General features: G+C 40.1%; 1 protein-coding gene across 1 annotated transcript in view; it reads left to right on the top strand.

The window, feature by feature from the left end:
• Positions 1-623: 623 nt before the first annotated feature.
• LOC116311426 (cadherin-20-like) overlaps positions 624-20,429 on the top strand; it is a 97,696-nt gene continuing 77,890 nt past the window's right edge. Inside the window, exon 1 of the mRNA XM_031728539.2 lies at positions 624-751. The gene's annotated coding sequence lies outside the window, so the exon portion shown is untranslated. The remainder of the gene's footprint in view (positions 752-20,429) is intronic.

Raw genomic sequence — 20,429 nt, forward strand, 5'->3', positions numbered from 1 at the left:
CTGTTGATAAAACCCAGTAAAGAGAAAAGACCACAAAGTTAATAGACTATCACTCCCCCTAAAAAGAACTGATTGTACTGCTCAGGGGGGTCACATACACAGTGAGAGGGGTTGCAGCCAATGCGAGAACAAAAGAATAAAGTGGGGAAAAGTGAGTGGAGCGAAAGAGTGTATTTTGAGTCCTGCGGGTTAATTCAGTGCCTTTCAGCTACAATTGCCGTGTCTAAACATTCATGAGCCGTACAGGGATGGATGAAGGGAGAGAGGGAGGGAGGGAGAAATGAGGGGAATGGATGGAGCAACAGCACAGCGCTCAGACACAAGAGGGAGAGCTGTGTGTGAGCTCATCCACAGCGCTCTGAGCAGGTAGAGCGAGCACAGGAGACAGAGAGAGAGCGTGCAGGAGGAGGAAAGTGAAAGAAGGAGAGAGAGAGGGAGTCTGTCTCCTCACCTGAAGATTACTTTGTCTCACACTTCATTCACCCCGAGTGCTGGAAGGAGCAGCGAGGTAGGAGCTGAGTTCATCAGGAGTTGCCAGCGCTTGCTCTCTGGTCTTTTTCTTTTCTTTTTTTTGAATCCCCTCTTGCCTGGTCTTTCCTGCACAGGGGGTCAGCTGGACTTTTCTCTGCAAGAAAAACCCCACAGTGCAAAGATTGAGATAGAAAAACCAACACGTCGGGGAGGAAAGTGAGAAAATTGCAGTAAATCCCAGTGTCTGCGAAGGAAAAGAAGTTCAGAGAAGCTCCAAAAGGTAAGGATTTTAATTTATTCCTCTCTTTTCCAAATCATCTAATAAAAACATAATTATCAGAACAACCTGTAACAAGGTAAGTCAAATCCTTGCATTTTAAGAGCTTGTGCAGAGTGCGTCTTTGTCCAGTGGGTGTGTATTAGAGCCATCATTTACGGACTTCGAGGAGAAGCAGCAATGTGCACTTGCAGTGGCAGGAAGTTGACTCAGGAGGATGGGTTAATAATACAAGAAAAAGCAGAGGGACAGCTCGAAGTACAGTGACAGAAACAGGGAAAAAATACATGAGTGTGAAGGAGAGTTGAACTGAAAGAGAGAGAAAGAGAGAGGGGAATAGGAGGAGGAGGGATAGAGTGGAGTGGCGGGGGCTCGCTGGCAGCCAATTCAGTAACCAAGGCAGCTGACATGAGGGAGAGCCAACAGGGGGACAGTGGGATTTCTATTTTTCACCCTTGCCGAGATACGCCGGGGCTCTGCCAAGTCCCCTGCCTCATCCCCCATGGATAAAGATTTCATTGTGTGCCGCTGTGACTGAATTCATTAAGCATCTACATGTACTCTCCCCTGGCCGCACTACTCTCTTATGCTCCTTCCTCTCTCCAGCTTATACTCACTCTACACGACTGCTCCGCCTCTCTCGCTTTCATTGTAGTCTCAATTGGCCCAGCTCAACTTGTGTTGCATCAACAGTTGTATTTTTTTCCCCCCAAAGCTCTGCAGTGGATGATACTGTGAACACAATTTTGGCAAGAATGACCCCAAAGTTTATTAAGCCTGGCTTCAGGATGCCACATGGGGTCGCTCTATGCAGGTGGGGGGGACATGGGAGATTTATTAGATGGCAGCTTGGGAACTTTGCTGGCAGTAATAACAGGAAGGGCTGTGAAATCCCACAGAAACATGAAAAAATGCAACATTAGAGTGGCTACCTGTTATATCACTGACATTTTTATACTACAGTGGATCACATAAGTGTGTTTTTGTGTTCCTTAGTCTTATTTAGCTCATGTCCACAAAACTGCTTTTGTTTGCTCTCATCAGTTTTTAGCTTGTGTCTTAGGGCAAAAGCACCAAAACGCCACCTGATGAATATAGCAGATTTACAAGAGCTTATAAATAGACATAAATGAAAGAATGAAATGAAAGTTGTTCTGTTTTTTCTGGATGTTTGCATTTGCTAACAAACAAATCAGTGTGTTGCTTGCAGCTCGTTTGTGCTGCCCCCAAGTGGGCAAAAAGCTTGTTGCCGTAGGTTTCGGTTGGTTTTTTACTGTTTTTGCTTGTTTCTGCTAATTCTTGTGGTCAACACACACAGAAAAAAAAACAATTATTTGACAACTGACCTAAAGATTGTTCCTGGTTGTCAAGTAATTGTTCCGAAAGAAAAAGATGAGTTTGTCTGCCAGCAAGCACACGCGAAGGCTAACAAGAAAAAATTCATTAAATTTAGTGAAACAGCAAAACAATGCATTAAATTAAAATTTATCTAATAAAAAATAGTCAATAACTGAGCTCAGAGCTGTTTTATCACCCCAAAATTGTTTATGGCAGCACATACATTGTGGGCTCTTTTTCTGCCAAGCACGCCATTTATTTTCTTCTACGCACTTATGCTAGTCCCCCAGAGTTTATGTTAATTTCTCAAACTTTTATTCGACCCCATCTCTGACTTTAGGGAATCTTTAATTAGTTTCTAGAAGCAGTGACACTAGTGATTCTTGACAACATTAATTAAAAATTGTTTTTCTTTAAAAAAAAAAATCACAATTTATTCAAAAGGTCACGCTGAAAATGAAGGTACTGCTTCATTAAAAAGGAGAACGTTTGAAGTAAGAGAAAGCTCGATTCAGATGTTGTTTGTGCTCACTTTTTGTGCATTAGCCTTTCCCTGCCTTTCTCTCCACACTGAAGACCATGTTATCACCCTTTAGGTAAAAGGCTAGTATAGCCTTTATGGGCTCCTTATTGTTTCCAAGATGTGAGGCGCTTCGCTTGTGGTGAAATCAATAGCCCAGTAAATTCTTAATTGAATGACTGCAGGGCTTGGAGCCTGATGGTGCTTTATGGGCTACCAGAAGGCGCCTTTGAGAGCAGACAAAATAACAAGGACCCTGCTGGCATTGTTGTGGTCTGGGAAGCAACGTCATGTCAATCAGCCAGGCCTGGCAGGCAACAGCGGCTGTGGGACGGCGTTAGCGCTTGTACACCTGCCATGTTATGCTTGAGTTGAAGCGGGTGTCACTTTACCTCTAATTAGCTTTTCTTCCTTTGAAATACTTTTTATGGCTCATTTGATCATCACGCAGTACATTTTCTCAGTGCTATTTGACACCGGGGAGCCGTGTCACAGGTACCGTTGCTGTGATCGAAGATGGAAAACCGCCTCTGGGGTATAAAATTTGGAACATGACCAGATACGTTTCGTGCACAGGAAACACCCGCGTGGTATTGTGCGGCGGAGCGGATCCTTTTGTCGGAGTTGTAAGTCATCTGTCTGAGCAACTGATGGATTGTCTTGACCTCGGGGCGCTCGCTGCCACTTCAGCAGAAACAGAAGACTACGATGCATACTTTTGGCCAATTTGTTAAATGTCACACTCGTTTAACAGTGCAGTGTTTCACCCATCAGTTTGTTAACTAGTTGGGATGAGACAGTTATATGCAATTTTTAATCAAGTCCAAATCCTCAAATATTTTCTTTATTCAGAATAAAAAAGCTGGTTGCTAATTGTTTGTTATTATCCTCAACATCATCATCATCGTTATCATTATGATTATACTGTAACAAAATAATTCCTCAAATCTGGGATAAATATAGTATTGTCTAGTTGATGCATTAAGTAATATCATGAAAACTGGTATTCTCTGAGCCATTCTTGCCAATGGCAGAAGAGCTTTTTTGGCAGAAGAGCTGCTCTGGTAGTCATAGAGTGCTGAAAAGCTTATTTCATGAGGGTCCTGCACGAGCCAGTTTCGGCAACTAGTATCCAACATTAGTTCTCAGCTCTCTCACTCTCAGCTGCAATCGGCCAGCTAGAACAGGTATGAAAATGGGCATGGCTCAATTTGCTTCTGGTGTTTATTGCTCATTGCTAGTCGTGCTGAATATCAGGTCATGGACAACAGCTGCAAACTTCAGAGAAACTCTAGGCAGCAGAGTCTCTCACGACACCTCTCCTTCACATATTTAACACACTCCAGCGATGTGCACTACGTTGCTGGGTGTTATCTTTGAAAGTGAATATTGCACGTTTTTGTGGGGTGTTTACTGATCTGAACCCAAAAAAGGGAAAATACTAAAAGTATTCATTAAAATGTGTTTTATGTTTTGAACTAAATATCCAGAAACCATAAAATGATGAAAACCAATTTGGTAAATGGTGTTAAAACAAGGCTCTTTACTTCATTCTTTACCGGCAGAAACAATAGAGCCCACATTGGTACATTCAGATTTGATGCTTTAGGATATATTTGCTAACTTTGTGTTCATTGCATTTACCAGTACATAGCCTTATCCACACCAGCCAAGTGCAACAATATGCAAAAACTGGAAATATTCATAGAAAATAAGCTGATGAAAACCACTTTCGTTCAACAACCTCACACTGGCTGTGATTAAAAGAGAACATTTTATCACAAACTTTAGCAAAGAGCAGGACTACTTATGCTTTGGAATTTGCATTTTCTTTACAAAAACAGTCACAATTTACAGTTTAGACCCTGAACTCTAAAGTAGGCAAAGTTTCTCGATATTTCGTTTCCTCATTAGCTCGATTGGCACCATGTAAGCAAAGAAATTATGTCTTTCTTAAGCCACACTGGTGTGCCTTGACACACCATTGGGAAACCACTGCATGAGGGGGCACAGCTCAATTGGAGGTCAATCCATAGCAGGTGGAGCATCTTTTATGTAAGGGATATCATGACAGGAATGCAATAGGAGCTTGGTAGCACCCGCAGCATCCATACGACAAACAGCTACATGAAATATATATGTGCAAAATGTTAATGCTGCAAATATAAAGTATAGACACATAGCGTGACTACTCAATGGCACACAGGAAAGTCTGACTTATGTGGCAAACACACATACAAAGACTCTTTTTTTAAAGCATACCACTCAACAGCACCGTTATCTGGAAAATCAACAATGATCCAATAACAAGCATACCGCAAAGTAAACAAAGACGAGACAACAGCAGCTATGCGCTGGCTGTTATGAAAGCCCGATTTAGTTAATAGCCATCCATGAAATAGTCTCGAGCTCTACAGATTTATGTGCTCATTATCCTTTTCCCCCTATTTAAAGGGTGAAAATGGCCACCTTCAAAGGCTGAGGCCTTGGTGGTGGATCTATTTACACCAGAGACTCAAGTTTAAGTCTTCAGATTTCACAGACGTTCACACTCCACTCGTATTGTTTTTGTTTGTTTGTTTGTTTGTTTTTTAAAATATGTTACAAAATAAAAATATGTCACTTGCTTAACTTTAGGCATTAAAAACTACTTGGTTAGGTTTAATATAGAAAAACTACCGTATTTTCCGCACTATAAGGCACACTTAAAATCCTTTAATTTTCACAAAAAACGACAGTGCACCTTATGAATGAATTCTGGTTGTGCTTACTGACCTCGAACCAATTTCAGGTGGTACACGGTGCTCAAAAATCTGTCAAAAATGTTCTAGTACAACTTTGGTAAGCTACGAAGCCGCACTGCTTGATGGATTGTCGGAACATTATGGCTACCGTAGTCAGGAGCCTCGCGGAGTAATCTGGGTCCAAAACTCCATCTTCTTCAGGTCCCAAAGTCAAATAAACACTGCAGCATCACTGAGAGTTAAAAACTGTCTAAATTCTTTCATCTTTAACTAAATGATCAGCGTTGCCGATTTACCAGGTGTAACAACTAAGTTTAACAATCAGGCATCTATGAAAACAGAATTTATTAAATTTGATGCAGTTAGAAGTTAGCAGGAAGTTAGCTTGCTAGTTTCCACCTAAACATGATATAGCATGTTCTGACTGAGAGATTTCTGAAATAATTAAAACGTACAGCTCTGCTATCACTTCCTACATAAATGAAGACAGAAAACTAAACAGCAGTGACATTTGTAGGGTTATTGAAGTTGGGCAAGCTGGTATATAATGATGTGCTACGTGATCGCTAGCTAACACAGCTATGTTAGCATAACATAAACAGTGAAGCTGGATGATGCTAATGCTTGTTTCGCTTAATGCGCCTTATAATCAGGTGCGCCTTATTGTCTAAAAAATACGGTAGTTGGTTAGGTTTAGGCATTAAAAACATCTTGATACTATTTTGAGTTTAGGCATTACAAAAACTTTGTTCGGTTTACGCATTGAAAGTCACTAGGGTTGGTTTAGGCACAAAAAATTAGTTGGTTTGGCAATAAAAATGACATGGTTATGTTTAGGCACTGAAACTACTTGGTTAGATTTTGCAATGAAAACTTTTGCACAAGAAATTTCTCTGTTTAGGCATTACAAGGACATAGTAGATTTTGAAATTGGAAACACTCTGTTAGGTTTTAGAGTAGACCTTTGTAAAGAAATAGCAAAGGTACTTTGGCTGTAATAATGTGGACTAAAAATGGTCCTTTTTTCACTTCATTGAGAAATCCCAAATTGGCGTTCAGATAGATATTTACAGTTGCACCTAACCAAACCAAAATCCACAATTTCCACTGATAAACATCCATCTATCCATCCATTCTTTTCCACTTATCATTATCAGGGTTGAACCCAGGCTGGAGCCTATCCCAGCGATCACAGGGTGAGAGGCGGGGTACACCCTGGACAAGGCACCAGTCTGTCACAGGGCTAATACAGAGAGAGAAACAACTATTTACACTCATCTCACACCTATTGGCAATCTAGAATTACCAATAACACCTGACAAACTACATGAAAGTGGTTTTATTCATTGGTTTCTCTGAAATAAGATGTGGATATGTGGTTCTCTTTGATCACTCCACAGTCTATGATCACTTCACATCCCCAGAGACTTTGGACAAGTTAAACTTGGTGCTGTTTTTCAAGTTAACATAACCAAGTTCAGTAACTGTCGGATGACAGGTTGACAGTTGACAAGGTTGTGTTGACGTTGGAAATGTAACTTTGTTGTTGGCTACATGTACTGCTACAGTTTCACAAAGAAGTTTTTGTTAGGGTTTCTGCTACAACCAGTTGTGCCCGGGGAGATGCTGTTGCTGTTTTAGCCATGATTGCTGGAAGCAGGAAAAGCCTCTGTGCATCTACACCTGCTTATGATTTCAAACAAATAGGCAAAAAAACTTTAGGACCTCTGGTCCTGCACCACATTAGCAGTCAGAACCTGCACATTGCCAGAAGCATCTGTTTAGCGGTTAAAGAAGAGGCACATAGTGAACAAATGGACTCAGGCAGCAGGAAAGTATAACTACAATTTAAACTGTCAGTGCCAACACAGCTAATATAGCTCTGCATCCTTAAAGAACACCTACAGCAAGTAATAAGTCCATTCCCATGGTATTCAGAGTTTTTAAATACAGAAAATATTCTCACTTTCCACCTCAGTGTATATACACTGCTATATTATTCATTGCCTTTGTGCCACATGTGTGCACACAGCTGATAGGTTGGTTGTGCGTTGGAACAAATTCTTCAATACCTGATCACGCACCAAAAGATGCAGGTTTTCATTTCATTAAGCTGATCCTGCAGCTCCCTCTAAACTCAGATGGTGAATTATTCCATGCCCTCCCGGGTTGAAGAAAGCAATCATGTTTCTTTTTTTTGTTTGTTTTTTTTCTGGGACTGACTCTCAGGCAATGGACCTATTCAAAATGAGAGTTGCTTACAGTAATAGACAAAAACACCTCATCTTGAAAAATTAATTTGAATTGATTCCCCGTAGTCGTTCCCCCCACTGGTCTGACAGGGTTTTGAGAAGGAAATTTTCAACATTCAAGGCCACATGTAAAAATCAATGTCTAAATGAAGCTGATCGGAGAGATGAGTTTTCTCTCTCAGTGGTCCTCACTGGAGCCAGGAGGGAAAAGTGAGCACATAAACTTTCCTTAACTGTTACGTTGTAGAGCCTGTAGAGCTGTTTTCACAGAGCGCTTGATAGATATTAATCAAACATTTGAGCATTTGTGAGCCATATCCAAAGCCCACAAATTTAATTCAGTTCAGTTCAGTTTTAATTACATATCACCAAATCATAACAGCAGTGCCTGAAGGTGCTTTATATTAAGTTAGAGACCCTACAGTAATATATGATGTTCAGTATGTGTGGCTTTAGCTAATATTAGTTAATATTAGTTGATATTAAATATGCATGTTTCTGACATTAGCTAAGTTTCGCTAATGATAGTCAAAATGTTTCTGGCAAAATTAACATAACGAAGAGGGGCAATCACTCAAAGTACACCTGACAGAATTGTAATTTAAATGGCGATTTTCAAAATAAAACAAAACGTGACTAAAAACAATCTCAACTTCTCAGCTTCTATTTCTATATTTTTAACAGTTCATTCTAATGGTTTTTAGGGTACTAAAATATTCCAAGCATATGATGGCTGAAAATCCCTATGTAGTTCCTTTTACCTTTAATTTTAAGGTGAGTGACAGAATTGGGAAGATAATCATAATATTTCTAAGTCTAGTTAGAAAAACACTGGTGGGGGTTTCAGGCTTAGAACATGGAGTTTACAGCTGAGGCTTGTCTATGCAGAGCTCTCACACAGAATGAGAGTCAACAGGATGATGTCAGGCTGTCTTACTAATGCCAATAGAGGATTTGAGGAGACCATCACCACAATGAAATTTCACAAGTGTAATTCATGCAACAGCAAATGTGTTCACTGTCAACCTGTTCAAACATCCTACCTGCTCAGTTATCACACTCTGGATTAGATCATAGGGAAAAAAATAAAACACCTAAACTATAATCTACAATTTCATCAAAAGCAAACATCCCCTATTTAATTTTTAACAATCCATCTTACAGGCAAAGGGAAAAAATAAACAGCCAGTCGACCTTCAGAGAGGGCCAAAATGATCATCGCATTGCTTTAGGAATATAGTTCGACCTTGGTCCTGGCAGACAGTGATTACATTTTATTGGCCCCGAAAAAAGGAGCCCAATACTCACCAATGTACTCTGGCTGAATAAAATGGAGTGAGATGGCGAATGAATTATGGTCTCTGGAGTTGGTGTGCTCCAGTCAAATTTTTCTCATAGCAGTGGAGGGGATGAGCTACCATAAATCTGGCCCAGACATCCATTAGGTTTCTGTACTCTGCAGTTCTCAGCATGGTGCTACTCTCTGTGAATTTCTGGTGCATTTTTCCCATACATGCAGTATGTAGTGTGCTCATATGGCTGTGCTCATTTTGCTAATGAATTACTTGAATTGTTCACCGACCACTTTTTGGATTCAATCCATAGATTCATTTTTACAGAGAGAGAGACTAAAGTAAAAGGAATCCAAGGACACCCGGACTTTTTTCAAACACGGACCCATAGAAGACTAAATGCTAACCAGAGTTAGAGCGCGATCTCTAACACTACAAACAGCATGATGCACCACCAATTAGCCAGTATTTGAGAAGAGTAATTAAAGTAAAAGCAGGGGCATGTTTCACCAAAAAGCAACACGAGCCAATTTCTGCTCCTGTCATAATGCTTCATGTCTCCAAAATGTCTGAATAATGATTTAAAATGTACTAAAATGTACTGCGATACATTTGATTTCAAACCTTCCAATTTACATTCAATATGATTTGAATTTAGGCCAATCTGTTGGTCGTGAAGACAATTTTATCACAAATACATTTAGTTTAGAATGTTGTGTCTATAATTTCCAATCGCTTTTTACAAGCAAGAGTTAAACTTTCTAGATGACTTGGAGTAATAACGGTATAATGATGGCTTGGGTTTATACCAGCTACTGAATGCTGGGCAACCTTGTGTTTGAACTGATCACCCACAAGATATAAACACTGGAGAATTTCTTATTTAAGAGTTCTTTTTTTATATAGAAAACAAAACACAGTAAACATTTCAACCACCAACAAAAAAAATTATGTAGCTTCCATGTACGGAAAGTGAATTCCTTAACCTAAAGGATTAGATACCAGCGATTCTACAGAAACGTCCCTGATGAGTTTATGTGCTGAATTACCAGCTCATGTTAAATAGACAATTAAGCCTATCTTGTAAATGCTGGAAGGTATGTCTGTGTAGGAATCAAGCAGCAGGTATGTGGATATCAGAGACCAGGGATGCACAACAGCTAACACTTTGATACAGACAAACTGGAACTTTAGTAACCAATGGTTACCAATGGTCACAGTGGTTACGTCCATCTTTTAAATGATCTCTAGACTTGCATATTTGATTCCTTGTAAATGTCCTACATGGCTGTTTCTAGCAACCATCTCTCTTTAGGTGATATGTGATACTAAATCACATATCTAATTTAGTAAATACATAAAGGTTTGCTGTGTAATTAGAGATACCAAATTGCATTCACATTGTATTTTTAGCAAAAATTCTGCAAAAGTTCACGAGTTATTAGTGTGCTTTGAGTTGATATAGAGACCCAAAACTGCTGAAGTCTTTCTTGGCTCATGGTTGAACTTTTCATTAAACACGAGAGGCAATAAAAAGATTTATTTTCTGAGATATAGTGTGCTGTGACTGAAGCTGTTTTCACCTTCTTTTCATGTCCAAGCTTGATGTGAAACTTGTTACTACAGTCCTAAGCACGAGAACATTTCTTTTTGCCCGTCATCTGTTCTCAACTTCACACGTATGTGTGTGTGTGTGTGTGTGTGTGTGTGTGTGTGTGTGTGTGTGTGTGTGTGTGTGTGTGTGTGTATTTGAATCAGCGCAGATTGCTCATGAAATACGACCTCTGGAAAAGTTTCCTGTCCGCATTCTCCTCTTTGAACTCCAATCCATTATCTCCAGGTATCAAATTCATCCCAACAGGTGTAGTGTGGTAAATGATACGGGCTTGTGGCAGCTTGCCACAGATGCAAGGATTAAAGAGAGGATTGGGTGTCCGGTGCTGGATGCTCACAAACACACACATATACACAAGCATACCGTACACATTTCACAGGGCCCCTATATTGCATTTATCACCCGCATCATCTGTAGCTGTGAGTCAAGCGTGTTTTCTTTTTTCTGCAGAATATGTACTCAAAGCTTAAAGATATATATTGTGTTGTATGATAGTTTGCTCTCTGATTGGCTGGAAAGCTTTTATCTGAACTTTCTTCGAACATTGTTTTTCTTTCATATCCTGAAGCGTCCGATCGATACAGCGAGGACCATGCAGACAAAGTCAGAAAACTAGACGCTCACATGTGTTTCTTTCCTGCTGTTTGCACAGAAGAGCTACTTGTTTGAGGTAAAACAATAAATCACTGGAAGTGAAATAGTTGTAGTTCATGCACTCTTCCCAAACTCTGCTATAGCAAATAATATCTGATAACAGTGTTGATCTGTAAGCAGCCCTCAGATATGTGATCTGGAATACTGCTGGCTGTGTCTCGTTAAAGCAATAGCTTTTGGGCTTTTAGGCTTTAATACATTTTTTAAAACACAGTGTATTAAATGCAGGCATCTAGCTGGTGAATGTAGTCAAACATTTAGCAGACAAAGAGCCAGATTATTTTTTTTATTTTAAGCCTCTAAATGCACAGCAGAAAGACTTCTTTATGTCGAGGTTCAGCTAAAATGGTAAGAAACGATTTAAAGAACAGTCTGTTTGAGGTGTGGGAGTCACTGTTAGGCATCATTTGAAGGTGAGACCTCCAACCTTTTTTGGAGGTGACATAAACTGTCAATAACAATATTTATGAAGAGAATTATATATTTTTTGTTAAGAAATACATTTTTTGTTGGTTCAGGGCCATGCTGTACAAATATGCTTGCTTTCACTTGCTATTGAAAGTTATCACATTATCACAGGTATCTGGACTATAAAGGCTCCAAATACAATTGTGCTTGTTTTGATTTTACTGCTTTTAACATATTTTCACATAAATAATAGACACAAGGTTGTTCTGTGGAAGAAAATGATTGCCATGTCAGTGAGGACTGTGTGATAAAAAACCATGACTCTGAGGAAAAAGTTCCAAGTAGAAGTAATAACACAGTATTTTAACTCTTTCCTTGTATTTTAAGAGAAACAATTTCTCGTATACAAAAGTTGTCAATACAAGAGAAATTTCTCTTATTTCTCCTTTCTAAACTGAGTGGTTTTTGTCATTTTTCAGGGCTGCTTCCAGAACAAAATTACTGGGTGTGCATCACAAGTTGCTGAGGGTAATCTCTGCCTTACTAGAGCTGCCTTTAAAAAACCTGGAACCTGTTCTTATGGTTGTCAGACCACTTCTCTATTTATTGATCATCATTAAGGGTATAGGGGAGGTCGTCTAGTCTTTTTGAAGGAAAGAGTTAAATATTGCTGAACTCATTTGCACACAGCTAAATAAATGTTGATTAATTTTATGTAACAGGTGTTCTGACTGTACATCAGTGGGTCATTCTAATAATGATTTATAGAGTAGACAAAACAGGGGTCAGTCATATCTTCATGTGTTTTTGCTGGCATTGAAAAATTACATTAGATTTAGATTTAGAGTATATAGGTTGAAGTCTCTCGCAAATTTAGGCCCATTCAACAAGGTTGCTTCAGCTCATTGAGGTTTTTCAGTATTAATTTATGCACAGCTCCTTAAGCATTTCAGTTAAGTTTTCAGTTTATGAAGAACCTTGACTGAACCATTGCACCACCTTTATTCTTTAATATTTCTGCCATTATGTTGGAGACTTGCCAGTGGGCATGGGGTCATTGTCTGGTTGCATGGCACAAGTTTAAGCTGTTAGCCAGATGTCCTCACATTTGTTGTGAGTGCAACGCCCAATGGCTGCAAAACAAGCCCAAGAAATCAAGAAATCCCCCATCAACCACTGTACCTAACAGTTCGTATGTGGTGTTTGTGCTGATTTACTGTGTTTGGTTTTCTCCAAGCATGTTGCTGTGCATTATAGCCAAACATCTCCACTCTGGTCTTGTCTGTCCAAAGCACATTGCTACAGAAGTCTTGTGGTTTGTTCAGAATCAACTTTGCAAGCCTAAGATGTGCTGCCATGTTCGTTCTCCCAGAAAGAATATGGCAGAGAAGACGCGTTCTCCTGGCAACCCAAACAACTCGTTCAGTCTTTTTCTAATTGTGCTGTCATGAACTTTAGCTTTTCACAAGCTAACTGAGGCCTGTAAAGTCTGTGATGTTGCTTTTGGTTTTTTACAGTTTCTCAGTGCATTGCAACCTCTGACCTTGGGTTGAATTTGCTGGAACATCTACTGCTGGTAACACTGTGGTGTTAGCACACACCTGAATGCTTCAGACCTGCAAAATGTGAAAGCTTCTGATCTCACATAGGCCTTCACGTGTGTTGGTGATCAGTTAATCAGGTAAATTTGATTAGCAGCTCCTGGCTACTACTTACCCTCTTAAATCCTGTGGAAGCATTAAGTGTGTACTGTTTTTTTCACACTGCATCTACATTTTGCCTTAGTTTATGTTAAATAAACAGTGACATGGTGTGATATGTCAAGTTGTTGCTCATCTCATCTCATTTTAAGATTTGCTGTGGAGATTATTTTTTCATTATATCCTGATATGTAAAACCTTAGAAATGAAAGAGAGTGTACTTTCTTTTTCAAATGTACTTCATAAGCTGGTGCAATGTAAATGTTATGTTTGAGGCTGGCTGCCGAGCTTTAAATTAATTAGTTATAGCTCATTTATGCACCTCAGTCCGGCAGCTACATGGAGATTTTTTGGCATCAATAGGTCCCACCAGGTTCAAGAGGTGATTGCCGTTCTGCCTCCGTCCTGTCCTCCATATCCCATCTTCCATTTAATTTAGCTCCTCATCTTTTTAATGCAGCCTGGGGAACATCCCAGAATGATCTATGGGATAATCTGCCATTGCATTTAGCTGTCGAGTTTCCAGAAACTCTGCTTCACATATGTAAACAAACCAGGGTGATTAGGTCCTCTGGCAAGTTGTCCCTAATGGACATCCCTAATTCAGCCAGCAAAATGGCTGTTCCACGCTGTTAATTTCTGTGTTTACTTTCAGTCTCACTCTACGCACCAACACGGATGAGCCGTTTGATCTCACTCCACTCAAGTTAAAAAAAAAAAAAAAAATCCCTACCCCTGAACCGCAGGCACACCGCTCCCCTGAAATCACTTCAACACCCATCCCCTCCCCCTCCCTGCTTCCCTCCTCCTGGTATCATTATTCTTCCCTTTGAAATCACATTACCTGTGTTCTCTTTGTGAGCTGAGGAGTGTATGCTAGTAGATGAGACAGAATGGAAAATGTAGAGGAGGAGTGAAGTGAGGAAATAACCACAGCTTGAGTTTTATATCACCCGTCTACAGGAATTCCCAGTCAAGTGGGAGGATCAGTTTCTCGTCTTCTTTTATTCAGGGTCTCATATGTCTCCTGAGGAGACTTATGTCTCGTGTGGTTGCCATGAAATCAAAAGTAAAGGAGAACTCTTTAACATTTCCCAGTAAGCATGGTTTTGATGTCTCACAGGTCAAAAATGTCTAGACATCTAGATTACATCTGGCCCGAATTCAGTTCAAAAGTGGATGTTTGGAGTTTGTTTTTAATACAGTAGCTATTGAATATATGAATATTTAAGGCCAATATCACTTTGTTTTCATTACATGAAATCACCTTATGTAGTCGACATTGTTATCATGCCAGTGAACAGCTGCCTATTCAATCAGACACAACATTAGCAACATTATCATCAGGCTCACTGATTTCTTGCCATTTTTGTGGTAATTTGGGACATTTACTGGTTTAATTTTTAGTCAATGAAAAAGCTGGTATACACAACACTGTACAGCTGACATAGAAGATTTAGAAACTTTTATGCCAGATACAAAGCTTACAACATACCAGGGCTTTGTTACATACACCTGTTTGACTTTGTTTACACAGCTATCTAATCAGCCAATCACAACACAGGAATTTGGCGCATTGAGGCATGTACACATGGTCGAGATCACCTCCTGAATTCCCACCTGAACACTGAAATGGTGATGAAAGGCGATTTAGGTGAGTTTAACGTGACAAAGTCATTGGTGCCATGGCTGGTCTGTTTCATAAACTGCTGATCTACTGGGTTTTTCCCAAAGAACCATCTCATGAGAAAATATCCACTGAGCAACAGTTCTCCAGGGGAAAATGCCTTGTTGATGCAAGCAGTCGAAGCAGAACAGCCAGATTACATTAAGCTGATAGGAAGCAAACTCAAATAACCGCTCGTTACAACCAACGTATGCAGAAGAGCATCTCTGAATGCAAAATACATCGAACTTTGAAGCAGATGGACTACAGCAACAGAAGTCCACAATGGGTACCACTGCTGTCAGCTGAGAACAGGACACAGAGGATACAATTCACACGAAACTGGACAGCAGAAGATTGTAAAACTGTTGCCTGGTCTGATGAGTCTTGATTTCTGCTGCAACATTTACATGGTAGGGTCAGAATTTAGTGTAAACAACATAAAAAGCATGGATCCATCCTGCCTTATGTCAGTCAGTGTTTCAAACTGGTGGTGGTGATGTGCTGATGCAGTGGTGTGGGAGATATTTTCTCGGCATCACTTTGGGCCCCTTAATACCAAGTGAGCCAATGCTGTTTTTTATGATAATATTAATAAAAAATAATAATAATATTGGATGTGATTACTTGTCCTACTGTCAAGGACAGAAGCACAGTGGTTTAGCATCCCTTGTTCAGTGAACAACTCTCATGGCTGTATGTTTGAGTAAGTGTCTGTCTTGTACAACAACCTACAACCGCTTCATCAAGTGGAACCAGGATCCATGTTTGCAGTCTCTTCAATTCTTAAGTCCTACCTTTAAATATTTGAAGAGCCAGACGCAAATTAAGAACAAGGAGATGAGAGGCTTTGCGGTGCACATGCAAGAATAGGAGAGCATTCATAATGAATGTGCTTCAGCTCCCGCTCTTGATTTATTTCAAGGCGAACGAGCACGGCGAGTGAATAAACTTGTTTTACACGTTTAACATGCAATGTGAATAGCAATTGTTTTTCCTGATCGGGAAATGCAAGGAGTGACGGTTATTTAAAAAAGAGAAATTAAACATTTCGTTTGTCAGTGAAGAGTTCAGTAGATTCCAGGTGTGCAGTCTACTATAGTATTTCCGAACTCTTAGCCACTTTCCCCCTCTTCCTGCAGAGTATGTCAACTTGAGTTTGTCATTTTTGACATTTCCCAGAATATGTTTTTGAAAAGTGCCAGACAGCATGCTGCATGCAGTCGGGGGTTACATACAGTCAGGAAAAAAATGGGAGTCGTGTAGTGCGTCCATGTCTTGTAGCTGTATGGCACCATGGTCTGCTGAACCCACTGTTGTTTGAGAAATTGGTCTGTGTCTTACAATAGATTTTTCTCCGTATGATGCTTCAAATGGCTGTCAGTAACTCTGAGGGTTGGGGTATTTTACGGATCACAACCCATTTATTTGGAGAACATATGTTAAAAAAGAATACAGCATCACAGATTTTAGGATGGACTTTTCCTGTGGATAACAACATGTCATTTCAGAGATTAGACATTGAATTATCTGCCTGGCATGCTGGTTAAATTTTTCAATCTCTGGTGCTCAAACCAACCAAAACTAAAAAAATAATAATAATAATTTCCCCCTTTTTGTGTTTGTTTTGTGATGGGAATTGAACGCATCTATAATCATGAGAGAGCTGCTATTTTGAAAAGCAGCTCGCAGCCTTCAGAGACGTGTTTTATTGGCTCGATGGACGCCCTAATCTGTCATTTCACCGACGACAGCTTTACACATTTGGCGTCGCTGGATGGATTTAATGTTTATTTGAGCCCCTGAAGTAAATTACTTCTCAAGGTTTATTTCCTTCTCCAACAATTACCCAGCTTCGTATGCAACACTTTCTTTGGTTGCACTGCAGCTCTGAAACTATAATCTGCAACTGTACATGATGATCTGTATTCAAAAACACAAGGAATAGAGTGTGTGTGAGAGAGAGAGACTGCAAAATATGCCAAGAAAAAGTGAAGAAGGTTAAGATGGTGTGAGTCAGGAAGAGACAGCAAGACAGAGACAGACATATGTAAACAAAGCCGGCAGAGAAAAAGCGAGGTGGAAGCCTGCTGAGTGTTGGACTGTGGAATTGTCTCCTCAGCTGCTGGCTAAGTCTGTCATCTGTTCAATAGTTGACTCAACATCTGGTGAAACTTGCATAAATACAGCTCTCTGAGCCACCGACAGAGAGGCAACGAAGGATATTTAAAAGCTTATACACTCGACTGGGTGTTGTAAAGCACCTACACAGAACAGCAGAAGCCAATGATGGAGTATTTTCAGTGCATCATAGTCAATTCTGGTGGAAGTAATGCATTATAAAGCTGTAATCTCATTACTCCTTTCTGTAACACAGTAATGCAGGATATTAAAGCTCTAATTTTAGTTATCACATTACATTTACTGATCCTATCGACAGGTCGTGACTCAAATTACACCCACAGCATTGTAAATAATTGTGAAATATCATACCTGTTTAAGTCTTATTCATTTATGGGAGTCTTTGTTCTCGCCCCTGCATTACAACAAGGAGCACAGAGATAGAGGATACATGCAGGAAAAATGAGAGGCTAATAGCCAGAGAAACAGATTTAACTTTGTTTTATTGGCTCAATGTGCATTTTGCAGGACTTAAGGACGGTAAGTGAGTGAGTGGAGCTAAATGACTTTTTCCGGCTCCTGGTTCATCTGAGATCAAAGTCTGTTTTAATCCTGGGTTGATTTGTTGAGTTTGAACCATGGATGCTTAGAAAAGATGGACAAAGACATCGTGGCATGATCCAGCATAGCAGTTTCACCAGTGAGGGCAGATCTGACTGAACGTCTTCTTGTTTGTCATCTTTTTTGACACTGATGGGGACATAATTTTGAAGAAAAGAAAATCATGATATATCCAATTAAATGTGAGACTAGCAAGTATTACTGTAAACTGTTTCCCAAGGTCGCATATCAACAGAATATGAATGAGAATTGAAACAGGACCGTTTTCCCACAGACTAATACAGCACTATGCAGAACTCTTGAGTCACTCCTCATTTCTTTAAATTTTGTTTCCAAGGACTTTCTTGTGATTTTTAAAAGTGGTCTTGAGCTACAGTGTTTGAGGTTTTCTGAAGGCCTTTCAAAGTTTTTCTTGGGACATTGGATGTGTTTTCAATCCAGTCCTTCCCATACCTCCAGGTATTGGAACATCTGTGTTAAGGACAAAAAAGTTAGTCAAAGAGAGTGATCCATAAGGCAGAACCCTGCTGCAGGACTACTATCACCTCCCTACAGGACAATTACACCAAGAGATGCTGGTCCAGAGCAGCTCGGATATTAAAGGACCCGTCCCGTCCTGTCCCAAGTTCTGCAACAGCCAGAAGGTTCCGCACCATCCGGGCAAAACCAGAGAGGCTCAAGAGGAGCTTCCATTCTCAGGCCATCTGAGCTCTAAACTAAAACATGTTTTAGGGCTCAAAACATTTGTACATAAGTCACTTACTGTATATAATGTTCTCTTTTTTGCACAGTCGAGGAGCATTTCAGGACACATTTCACTCGTATAACTATGCATGTGACAAATAAAGAATCTTGAATCTTGAATCTTTTAACCCATGACAGACAACTTAGCAAGGAAACCAATTTGAAATTCTCTAGAGAGCTTGACAAAGAAAGCAGCTGGACTTTTTTAGGTTTGTGAAGTTCTTTCACAAAATACAAGAAATCAAATCCGCTTAACCTGCATTCTCTTTAATTAATGGATTCAGGTTTAAGGCCCCAATCATCGTGCTATACCACAGTGGGTGGGGTATAGCCACCCATTGGCTTGTCCTTACAAAGCAGGACACCAAACAGATGTTTTATGCCATCTTGGCGTTGTGAAATCCAATGCAATAAGCAAGGAGTGAATCTGATTGAGAAACACTGCAGGGGAACACTGCAGGCCCTTTGGCTAACAACCTAACAGTCAAAAGTCATAAGCCATTGACCGATTACAATCCACACCACAGCTATTGTGACCTGAAAGTAGTGTTCACAGAGATCACGGAAGAAGAGATGGCAGGGCCATTTCCTTACAGACTTCTGTATAACTGTAAGTTTTTGGCAACCAAGCCCTTTCAGCTTGCAAGCAGGAAGCTTCAACAGGCTATAACAGCTTTCAGCCATCACATTATAATTTATCTAGGAATTGCACTCTTCAGTTAATAATTACTTTTTTGTTTGATAAAAGGGTGGCCAATAAATATGGAGCCAAAGTGAAATCAAAACAATCCACAAATTCCCACTTTAAGTGAGCGAGCAGGCTGTGTTTCAGTCTGCCATCAGGGCCATCCTCAATGCATTAGGCTGTCGTTCTATTTCTGGGCAGTGGGTAGAGAGAGATGTCCTATATCAGCGCCTGTTCAGGCTGGCTTTATGGGAGACCTCCTCCTCTTGCAGTTCAAGTCAATTGTCAACATGATTTATGGAGATGTGAGCTATCTCTAGACTGGCTCCTCAATCTTCCCCCTGACGAATTGGTACCATTGGCCCATGCAACTGCCGTTTGTTTTCTTCACTGGCCAATTTTCATCCAAGCTGACAAATTAAATCTGCCATGTTTTTGAGGAAGCTATTTTCCCCTCCCTCCTCCTGTTTTCCATATATGACCTGCTCCACAATTACCAGAGATATGAGATTGACACCAGCGTATAAACTTTCCAGAGCAGTTTTGGAGTCTAACATGAGTAATATCCGCACTTTTAATGGAGGTATAGTGTCATAACGTTTAATGGGAAGGAACGTGGCTAGGATGACACGCATCTCTCAAAGACACGCACCACTTATTGTCCCAATCATCTCATATGGCTCACCAACACCAGTACTGCCTGATTAATGCGACTGGCTTTTATGAGCAGGATAAAAGGCTCTGCATATTACCCAGGCAATTATAATACCCGGGAAAGTCTACTAAAAACAATGGAAAGCTCATGCAATCAACTAAGTGACGGTAACTTTGTAAAAAGTTTGGCTATTTAAGTTTATAATTGACTCCTCTCCACGACCACTAAAAAGGAAATGAGAGTCCAATGAGCAATCAGCCGTATCTTCATCCTGAACCTTTGTTGCCCTGCTCTGCCCTGACCTGCCTGCAGATTAAGGGAAATTAACTGCCAGTGGCAAGGTGGCTGAAAGGTTGGAGAGAGCTGAAAAGCCAGCAGGTTTGACCCCTGCATCTACAGCCAATGAGAGTGCCCAAAAGTAAATGTCAATATTGCTAAGAGGTTTTAATCCAGACCCAAGTAAACAATATGCTACTCAGTAGTGTAAAGGGTATGTTCTCAATAGTGTAGCTACATAACCACGTGGTATTTGTGTAGCTTAAGGGGATCATAAGTGTATTCATCCAACATTTTTCTGTAAGTTTGTAGTTTCATGGTGGCACTGTACTGTATGTAAATATTCATGTGATCACGGTGACATCACCTGTTGGTCAGTAAAGCCCCTTT

The sequence above is a fragment of the Oreochromis aureus genome, linkage group 9, assembly GCF_013358895.1.
Source record: "Oreochromis aureus strain Israel breed Guangdong linkage group 9, ZZ_aureus, whole genome shotgun sequence".
NCBI lineage: Eukaryota > Metazoa > Chordata > Actinopteri > Cichliformes > Cichlidae > Oreochromis > Oreochromis aureus.